The 10,689-nt window shown below is 33.6% G+C and overlaps 1 non-coding gene across 1 annotated transcript; it reads right to left on the minus strand.

Annotated features, from left to right (window-relative positions):
- Nucleotides 1-9,843: 9,843 nt before the first annotated feature.
- LOC128287592 (small nucleolar RNA R71) lies at nucleotides 9,844-9,950 on the minus strand. Its single transcript, XR_008278292.1, has one exon. It is a non-coding gene; the product is annotated as a small nucleolar RNA R71 (small nucleolar RNA).
- Between the last annotated feature and the right edge of the window lie 739 nt (nucleotides 9,951-10,689).

Below are 10,689 nucleotides of genomic sequence, written 5' to 3' on the forward strand. Positions count from 1 at the left end.
ATTTAAATAGTTAGATGTGGGTTTGACAAGAAATTGAGTAGCAAAGAGGTATGAATTGAGAAAGAAAAATATATAGGTTTAACTGGGATTAAATTAAAATTAAAGTAAAAGTTAGATAAAAATTTCAGCATTTAAATTGTGTTATGCTAATAATTGTGAAATTATTTTAATTGTTCGTAGCTAATATCGAGCCTGAAGCATCGACCCAAAAAGGAAAAGGAAAGATCGTCGAGGATTAAATCCGAAGAAAAAAATTTCTGGTTTGTATCACTATAACTCAAGCTTTATAATTAATATGTGTTTAATTTAATATGAATGTGTGGTAAGTATTTTAAGGTAAGTATTTAATGAACTGATCAAATTTGTGATTGGATATTAAAATTTAGATTGATACTGAACTGAATTATGGGATACTGAATATTGTTTTGAATACTGAATTGAACTGTGAAATTACTGAATAATGTTACGTATATTGCATTGAACTGTAAAATTTCTAATGAAGTAAATTATCAGACATCGTGAAAATTGATCAAAATAATAAATTATAATTAATATTGAATCGAAATGGAAATTGTACTAAAAATGATTTAAATACCCTATTAACTAGTCGGGCTAGTCGGATATAGTTGGCATGCCATAGGATATGAAAGAGTACGGGTTTTTGCCGACTTACTGATCAAGCACTTATGTGCCGACTCATCATTATCATATCGTTATCATTACCGATTTGACACTTTGTGTGTCAAATATTGTTACCATTATCATTATGATTCAGCACTTTGTGTGTTGAATCTTCGCATCATATCGCTCTCGATACTTCTATCGACATCGATTAGGTATCGTAATTGTTAAGGCACATTGTGCCGTACTGGTGTGTTGGTTGGAATCCGTGTATCCGCCGAGTCCGAGTCAAGTTAATAAGGGAAAATGGAATAAATCTACTGATAAAACTAAATTTGAATGATATGGCATATGTGAAAGTTGAGAATTGAAATAAAGGAATAAGAATGATATATATATATATATATATATATCGAATGATAAAATAAAAGATTTAATTGTTCACTAAGTGATGATCATTGTAACGTAAAAGTATGTGTGTGATTTAATGTATTTAATTATAAACTGAAATATAGTGATACCACCGAGTATATGCATACTCGATTACGTTGTTTCCGTATGCAGTTGTAGAAGTCAAATCTTGAACCAAAGATCCAAAGCCGAATCGACTTGAAAAACTTTTGGTGATGTATATTTTCTTTTGGTAATGTGGCATGTACATAGGATGTGTATAAATGTTATTATATTTTGAATATAAATGGTTTAAAATATTAGTATCGCAAGTCTAAAAATTATAATGAAAAGTTTATCCATTTCAATTTAATTAGTACGATGATAATTTTAAATTGATATTATATTAATTAAGTTGATTAGAAAGTATTTAGGATAGAAAATAAATGTGTGAAATAAATTGGTTGAATTGGTTATATTTGAAATGAATATGATTTAATTGCAGGGGGTTTTATGTAAAAATAAGCAGAAATGCTGTCGAAATTTATAAAAAAAATAAAATAAAATAAAAAAAAAAAAATTGGAGTACTTAAACGAGTCCTGTTTCACTTAAATGTATGATTTAGATTTGAATAGTTCAATATGGGGATTTAGTAATTAAATTATGCTATGAATGTTATTTTATTTGTGAATTATTCATAAGTTGTCTGATACGACTGGTAATGCCTCGTAACTTTGTTCCGGCGACGGTTTGGGGTTAGGGGGTGTTACACTATCATAGCTTAGTAAGTCATAAGAAAATAAATAACTCAAGGTTAATATCAACTTAATTTAACCAAACCAATTTATAAGAACATAATCGCATTTAATCTCTTAAAGTTTCATATACAACATATAATTTCATAGATGAACTTTATCTTGGCCGAATATACATATATCTATTATCAAACTATCATACACTTTCAAAGCCATATTATCAATATATATAACCGTATATTTATACACTTATATGCATATACTCATGTATCAAACTTTAATATCACATACTTATACATAACATGTGGCCAAATATACTTCACAATTACACATATATTTACATTAGCATCATGTATAATTTGCATCACATATCAAATAACCAACTTACCTTATTTTCAAATAAGTAATCAACTATCACATACCTGATCACTTAGCTCGATTTACACATTCGATCACAACTTATCATTGCCCGTTGAACCATTCAGAATTGAATAGGATACTCGGATAATCACACATATCGTACAATGCCAACGTCCCAGAGGTGGTCTTACATGCAATCACATATCGATGCCACTGTCCCAGACAGGGTCTTACACGAATCAAATACGATGCCGATGTCCCAGACATGGTCTTACACATAATCACATATATCGATGTCAACGTCCCAGACGTGGTCTTACACGAGAACGCATATCGAAAATCCTATGTCATGACATATGTATCCTAGTTATTCCTAAGGTTAGTATGAGGCTTTCAGACGTCGTAACTCGGTCGAATCAAACCCGTACACATACCTTTTAAACTTATACATGTTCGACTTCCACATATATACTATCACATTATTCATATCAGCATGCAAAGTTCATATTTAATCAAATAAATGATATCTATTTGCTTATAAACTTACCTTGGACAACGATCATTGGAATGGGACGACTAATCAACAACTTTGGTTTCCCCCCGATCCAAATCTGATTTCTTTAGTTCTTGATCTAAACATATTCAAATTAAACTCATTCAAACATAATTTCATTCAATTTAGTCCAAAAACACAAAAATGGGAAAATTACCATTTTACCCCTAACATTTTACACTTTTTACAATTTAGTCTAAATTGCACAAAACACAAAACATGCAAATTTTGCATACATCATACTTAGGCCGAATGTTACCCATATTCATACAAGTCCATACGTTTCATTTATTTCACATTTTAGTCCCTTAATTTATTTTTTTTGCAATTTAGCCCTGATTACTCAAAATCATCAAAAATTCCAATACAAAACATATTAATCCAAAACATATCTTTCATAATTCATCAACTAACATCACAAAGCTCAATTATTCATCAATGGCATAACTTAAAATATTCATCAAAATCAGAAATTCGAGCATGGGCTTTGTACATTACACTGTAACGATCTCAAAAACGTAAAAATTATCAAAAACCGAACAAAAACTAACCTTGAATCAAGCTTTCAAAGTGTTGAATACCCTAAAGCTTATTTCTTTTATTTTTTCCTCAAGTTTCGGTCATGTAATAAAAATGAATGCATGATATCTTTTATTATATGTTTTATTATAATACCATATTTAACATTTTACATATTTAACCTTTATATTTTAATAACTAAACCATATTCATTAAGGCCACAATCGTCCATATCATGTTCTCATAGACAAATTGCATTATAAACATTTCAAATTATAAAGACAACCACAATTCGGCCATTACAAATTAAACCATCAAATTTTCATTTTACGCGATTAAGCCATTTTTATTAAATCGGACACTCAAAGGATAAAATTTTCGAATGAAATTTTCACACACACAAATCCACACATAATAAACACATGAAATAATTTTTAAATATTTTTCTAACTCGAATTCGTGGTCCCGAAACCACCGTTCTGAATAGGGTCTAAATCGGGCTATTACAACTCTCCCCCCTTAAGGATTTTCGTCCCTGAAAATCTTACTGGTGAAGAGGTCCGGATAACGTTCTTTTATTGCATCCTTTGGCTCCCATGTTGCCTCTTCAACTCCATGTTTATGCCATAGTACTTTCACTAACAGAATTTTCTTATTTCGTATCTTTAACCTTGCGAGCCAGAATACGAATCGGTTCTTCCTCAAATGTCATATCAGACTTAATCTCAATCTCTGACGGATTAATCACATGTGAGGGATCAGATCGATATCTACGAAGCATCGAAACATGGAATTCATTATGGATCTTTTATAACTCAGGTGGCAACAACAGTCTATAAGCAATCTGCCCGATGCGCTCTATAATCTCATACGGTCCAATAAATCTCGGACTCAATTTGCCTTTACGACCGAATCTGAGTATTTTCTTCCACGGTGAAACTTTCAAAAAGACTTTTTCCCCTATTTGAAACTCTATATCTTTTCATTTCAAGTCCGCATATGATTTTTGATGATCCGACGCTGCTTTCAAACTTTCACGAATCACTTTCAATTTCTATTCAGTCTCTCTAATCAAATCAACCCCGTGTAACTTATTTTCATTGAGTTCAGTCCAATACAATGGTATACGACATTTACAACCGTAAAAAGCCTCGTAAGGTGCCATTTTGATACTCGATTGAAAGCTATTATTGTACAGAAATTCAATCAGAGGTAAGTATCATTCCCACGTACCTTAAAACTCGAGAATGCAACATCTTAACATATCCTCAAGTATCTGAATGATTCGTTCAGCCTGATAATCTATTTGCAGATGGAAAGCAGTGCAGAAATGTAATTTCATACCTAGTGCATCTTCCAATTTCTTTCAAAACCTTAATGTAAACCTCTGATCTCTATCCGAAACAATAGAAATAGGTACTCCTTGTAATCTCACAATCTGAGACACATACAATTCAGCTAACTTATCAAGCGAGTAATTTGTACAAACCGGAACAAAATGAGTCGATTTAGTCATTCTATCCACAATAACCTAGATTGCATCTTTCTTGCTTGGTGTCAATGACAAACCGACACTACAAGAAAATAGACTTTTAGCGGCACTTTTTTTAGCCTTTAGTGGCATTTTTAAGCGTCGCTAAAACTATTTGCGGCGTTTTCTCAAGCGCAAAAAACGCCGCTATAGGTAACGCCGCAAAAATTTGCGGCGCTTTTTTCACAAACACCGCTAATTTTGGCAGATTTGAAATCCACATTTTTCACCAATATCCAACCCTTCCTGCATTAAATCCAACCAAAAACAGCAAATATAGCATGAAATAAACCAAACAGCAAATTTAGCATACAAAATACAACCAAAAACATTAAATCTAAATGATATTTCAAATTTAATGAAAGATATATGATATTAATAAATAAAGTAAAACTCAAAATATTCTTACAATAATGTTAAATGTGAAAATGTTAAAAACATTCTTACAACGAGAAAACTAATGTCTAAGATGGCGGCTTTTGCGACTGTTGAAACATCTGCATCATATGCTGAAGCTGTAGCTGTAGCTAGAGCTCATCGTACTTTCTGCTCTGCTCTGCCTCCTTCGCTGTTACCTCTGCCTCCCTCACTGCTACCGCTGCCTCCCTCACTGTTGCCGCCGCTCTAAGTTGTTGCTGAAGTTCTTCATATTTTTTTTGAACCTCGGTAATTTACTCAACTGTGCTCATCATACTTTTTGCTCTGCTCTGCCTCCCTCGCTGCTGTCGCTGCCTCCCTCTCTGCTGCCTCCGCTCTAAGTTGTTGCTGAAGTTCTTCATATTTTCTTTGAACCTCGGTAATTTGGTCAATCGTGTTCGCTTGCATCTGAGCTATCTGGTCTCTTAACCTCTGAACTTCATCTTGAGCTTGACTCCCGGAAGGCATGTATTGCTAGGAGTTGGATCCAAAATATTGGGTCGGGGTAACACCAGATCCTTGAAATCGAACCCTGCCGTATCTTTCAGGACCCAATACTTCAGTGATAATTCTGTTATCAATGTTCTCAAGATTAACAGAACTATCAGTCGAAGCAATCGCTTCATACTTTGCCTTCTTCTCCTTTAGTTTCTCCTAATAAACCAACCAAAAAGTTAGAAACGAAATATATAATAAAAAGGAATGCAACATAACTTAACATTATTTAAAAGTACTAACGATTTAATTAAACCATTATAATTAAATATTATAAATATTTATAATAAATCAAATTTTATTAAATAAATATACCATAATTTCTCCAACTTGGATGTCATAGAGATCCATCTTTCTTCCTATCGTAATCTCAAAAGTCAAGGCGTCCAACTTTTGACCGGACGAGACTTCTTACAATATAGTAGTAAAAATATTATTTAATAGTAGAAAGTCATTAATATTTGATGAAATTAATAAATTCATAATACCTTGGCCTCAACTACGTAGCAAAACTTCTAATTTCGTAATGCGTGAATTTTGTTTTTGTCTCATCGCTTGTTCCAACTCACAAGACGATCCTACATAATGAAATTATTATGTATATAGTAAACAGTATATACCGAAAAATTTATAAGAGTTTGGAAGTACGTAATACCTCTCCTTTCTTTGAATTTCAGAATCTAACCGCATCTTCCCATTGGTACCTCAGCATTCCCGGTGGGACATTTCGCAATTTTTCCTCGAGGCTTATATCTTTCTTAAAATATTGTTTTTTCAAAGTGCTTTTATTGTCTCTCCATTTTTTACCCAATGCCTTCTTAATATAGTCATCGGAGACCTCTAAAGCAAATCTCTCCTAAAAAAACACAAGTTTAGAATGTAAATATAAATGAAACTTAAACCAAATTATTATAAATTACATTCACATTTTGTTACCTTAATATTAGCGAGAGCCTGATTTTTGTTGCTATCAGGCATGTGATGCCATGATTCGTAGTTGATGGGCAACATGTTGGCATTTCGTGCTAAAATGCCCAAATATCCTATTAAAAGTCGAGCTTCAGATCCAACAGGCTGACCATGACTATTTCTACTTACTTTGACACGCCGACAGATCTAAGTCGATATAAATCTTTAAGCGACGTCCCTCGACCTCTGCTGGCGTCCCACCACTTTCAAATTGAAAAACTATATACTATTATTATATTAAAATTGAGAAATAAATCAATAATAAAAGTCAACACATGTAAAATGAACTTAACATTACTCTGAAATTCTCCAGGCTCGTCAAGTGTTTCTGGCACATTCGAAGATCCAACAACTGTCTGATGTTCACTACTTTCTTATTCCGAATTTGGAGTATTCTGGACAATACTTAAATCCTGTAATCTTCTTCTACTCATTTTTCCTGCAATACACATAAAATAGTTGAAGTTTTAGCAACAAATTACAACAATAATAGTACATATAAAATATAGTTAAATTATATAACATGACCAAGATTAAAATTATAATATTACATATAATTAAAAAATCATAAAATCTTACTACATCATTATTCGTAAATATCTTCATCCACATCATGTCGGACCCATTAATGTTGTGTACTAGTACTAGGGATATTTTCATCTAAGTTTTGTTCTGGAAAAGGTAATGTTTCTGATCTTTTGACGATGTCATCTCTACTTCCATTACCCATGTCAAACAAGTCTCTAGGGGTGTTCCGGAGTACAACATACCAACCCTCATCAGTTGGATCTTTCGAATAAAAAACTTGTTTCACTTGAGAGGAAAATACATATGGCTCGTCCATCAATTATTGTCCAGTGTGAATCAAGCGAGAGAAACTAACTATTGTAAAACCAAATTGATCTTTTTTAATTCTGTGAGCAGTATTAACATCATCCCAATCACACCGAAATAAGACAACTTTCCATCTGCCATAGTAATCCAACTCAATAATGTCGGTAAGAAGTCCGTAATACTCTACATTACCCTCAACCGGATTACTGTCCCTAGCACTAGAATAACTTGTAATTGAAGAATTAACAACAATTCCACAATTTTGAGTTCTCCTCATTCTCTCGCGATATTTTGTATGAAATCTGTATCCATTGATGAGGAATACACTATATCTTTTTATTACTCGGTTTGGACCTTGGGAAAGCCATTTAACTTCATCATTGATGTCCTTCCCACTCCAAACCTATTTAATTGAAAGTAAATTGAGTAATTATAAATGTATTATGTAAAAACATTCTTATTTGATTAACTAAATTTCGCGATTATATGTAACTTATTAACTTCAGTTACATACCGTTTGGCTTAACCATTCATGAAAAGATTCTGTGAATAACTTATTAATCTCTTGATGTTGTAATCTTTGAGAGCATGCACGAGATCTCAAAATTTGTTTGTACTCACTATGTTAAAAAAAGTTTAATTGGTTAGAAGATAAACAAATCATAACGACGAATATCTGAGGAAATTTTAGAACTTACTTGCGTAATGGTTCAATTGAATCGTGGTGAAACAGTACATATCGATGTGCTTGTATCCACGATATATCATCTAATTCTGCAATTTCAATTTTGCCGATTGGTTCTCCATAACTTTGGAATAAATAAGTTTCGGCCAAGTTATTATCATTGAGCCCAGCATTTCTGCTTGGTCTATTCAATCATGTTTCAACATCTTCTAAATATCTAGAACAGAAGGTCATGCACTCCTCTGCCAAGTAGCCTTCAGCAATTGATCCTTCTGGATAACGCTTATTATGACAATACGACTTCAATTTTCTTAGGAACCTAAACACGATATACAATATTTATCAAAAGCTGTAACTAAATGTATAGAGGTGAATAAATGAATACTTGAGAAATAAATTAGCACCTTTCTATAGGATACATCCATCGATAAAAAACCGGTCCACCAAATATTGCTTCGTGAGGGAGATGGATTACCAAGTGCACCATAATAGTGAAGAAGGAAGGTGGAAAGATCTTCTCCAAATTGCATAAAGTCAAAGCCACTCGATCCTGTACTTTCTCAAGTTCTTCAATATCCAAAACTTTGCCAAAAATAACTTTCATTATATTGGATAGTTCAATTATACAGGACATTACGTTTTTTAACATACAGCAACGTAAAGCAACTGTGAGTAAATCTTGCATCAAGATATGATAATCATGTGATTTTAATGAATATAATCTTCGATCTTTAAGACTCACATATCGAGATATATTTGATGTATACGCATCTGGGACCTTTATATCCTTCAACACCATACAGAACACTTCTTTCTCTTCCTTTGACATTGAAAAAAATAGAAGGCGGCAATCAATATTTCCCATTTGAAAGTACTTGAGGATGAAGATCATGCCGAATTCTCATGTCAACCAAATCAAGTCGACTCTGAAGATTGTCTTTTGATTTTCCATCGACATTCAAAATTGTCTCAATTATGTTCTCGCAGACATTCTTCTCAATATGCATGACATCAATATTGTGGCGTAAAATGTTGTGCTCCCAATAAGGCAACTAAAAAAAAATACTCCTTTTTTTTCCACAAGTCCGCCTCATTAGGATCATCCTCTTCGTCAGATTCATCATCATATTCATCCCTCGATCTTCTCTTTGTTTGTGTGTTAGGTGGTTGATTCATCTTCCCATAAGTAAAGTTGATATCTTTTAATATAAACAAGATTTCAGATCCAACAGTCTGCTCAGGAGCTCCTCTATACTCTTCAGTACCGTCAAATAGAGTCCTCTGAAATCTAAATTTATGATTTCCATCTAACCACCGACGATGGCCCATGTAAGAGAATTTCTTCCCATTGTACAACCACTTCGAACAAGTTTGTTTTTGCTACCAATAATCTTGCATAGTTAGGCCTGCTGTTGCTGCCAATAATTTTGAACGTAACGTCCTAACACCATTCAAATGATCCAACAGTTTGTTCAGTTTGATGGTTTGCAGGACAAGGATCCCAACGCTCACTTGGAAAATTTCTTAGAATTTTACGACACTTTTAAAATCAATGATGTTTCTGATGACACCATTCGCCTTCGGTTGTTTCCCTTTTCGTTGAGGAGTAAGGCTACACTATGGTTGAACTCGTTATCACGAGGGTCAATCACTACTTGGGAACAAATGACTGAAAAGTTTTTATTAAAATATTTTTCGCCGGCTAAAACAATCAAATTACGTAATGATATCTCTTCTTTTGTGCAGATGGATTTAGAAACACTCTACGATGCATGGGAGAGATACAAGGACCTTTTGAGAAGGTGTCCTCACCATGGGTTACCACTTTGGCTACAGTTTCAAACATTTCATAATGGGCTGAATCCTTCGACTCGATAGATGATCGACGCATCCATTGGTGGAACCATCAATAATAAGACACTTGATGATACTTATGAATTTATAGAAGAGATGTCACTGAATAATTATCAGTGGCAAGGTATGAGGACAAAGCCAATGAAAACAGCTAGCATTTTTAACGTCGATTTGATCACCATACTGTCTAATCAGGTAGAACTTTTTAAATAGAAAAATTAACGGTTTTCTTGGCTCTTCACAGGTTCACCTAGTAATGTAGTGCAAAGCAAGTGGAGGTGGATCAAGCAATTCAGATTACCCACCCTATGGCCACAACATGGAGAACAAGCAGTTAAATTACATGGGTAATAATCCTCGATCTCAAAATAATCCTTATAGTAATACTTACAATGCAGGTTGGAGGAACCACCCAAATTTTTCATGAGGAGGCCAAGGGAATCAGCGACCACCACCACCTCCAGGCTTCCAACAACCACCCTACCAATAAAAGAAAAAGCCAAACCTTGAGGAGATGCTAACAAAATTCATCTCAGTGTCAGAAACTCATTTTTAGAATACCGCAACAACACATAAAAATCAACAAGTATCGATCCAAGGGCTCAAAACTCAGATAGGTCAACTTGCTAAATTGATATCTGAACGACCACAAGGTAGCTTGCCGAGTAACACTGAATCTAACCCAAGGGAGCAAATCAATGCAAT

This window comes from Gossypium arboreum, chromosome 13 (genome assembly GCF_025698485.1).
Source record: "Gossypium arboreum isolate Shixiya-1 chromosome 13, ASM2569848v2, whole genome shotgun sequence".
NCBI classification, from domain to species: Eukaryota; Viridiplantae; Streptophyta; class Magnoliopsida; order Malvales; family Malvaceae; genus Gossypium; species Gossypium arboreum.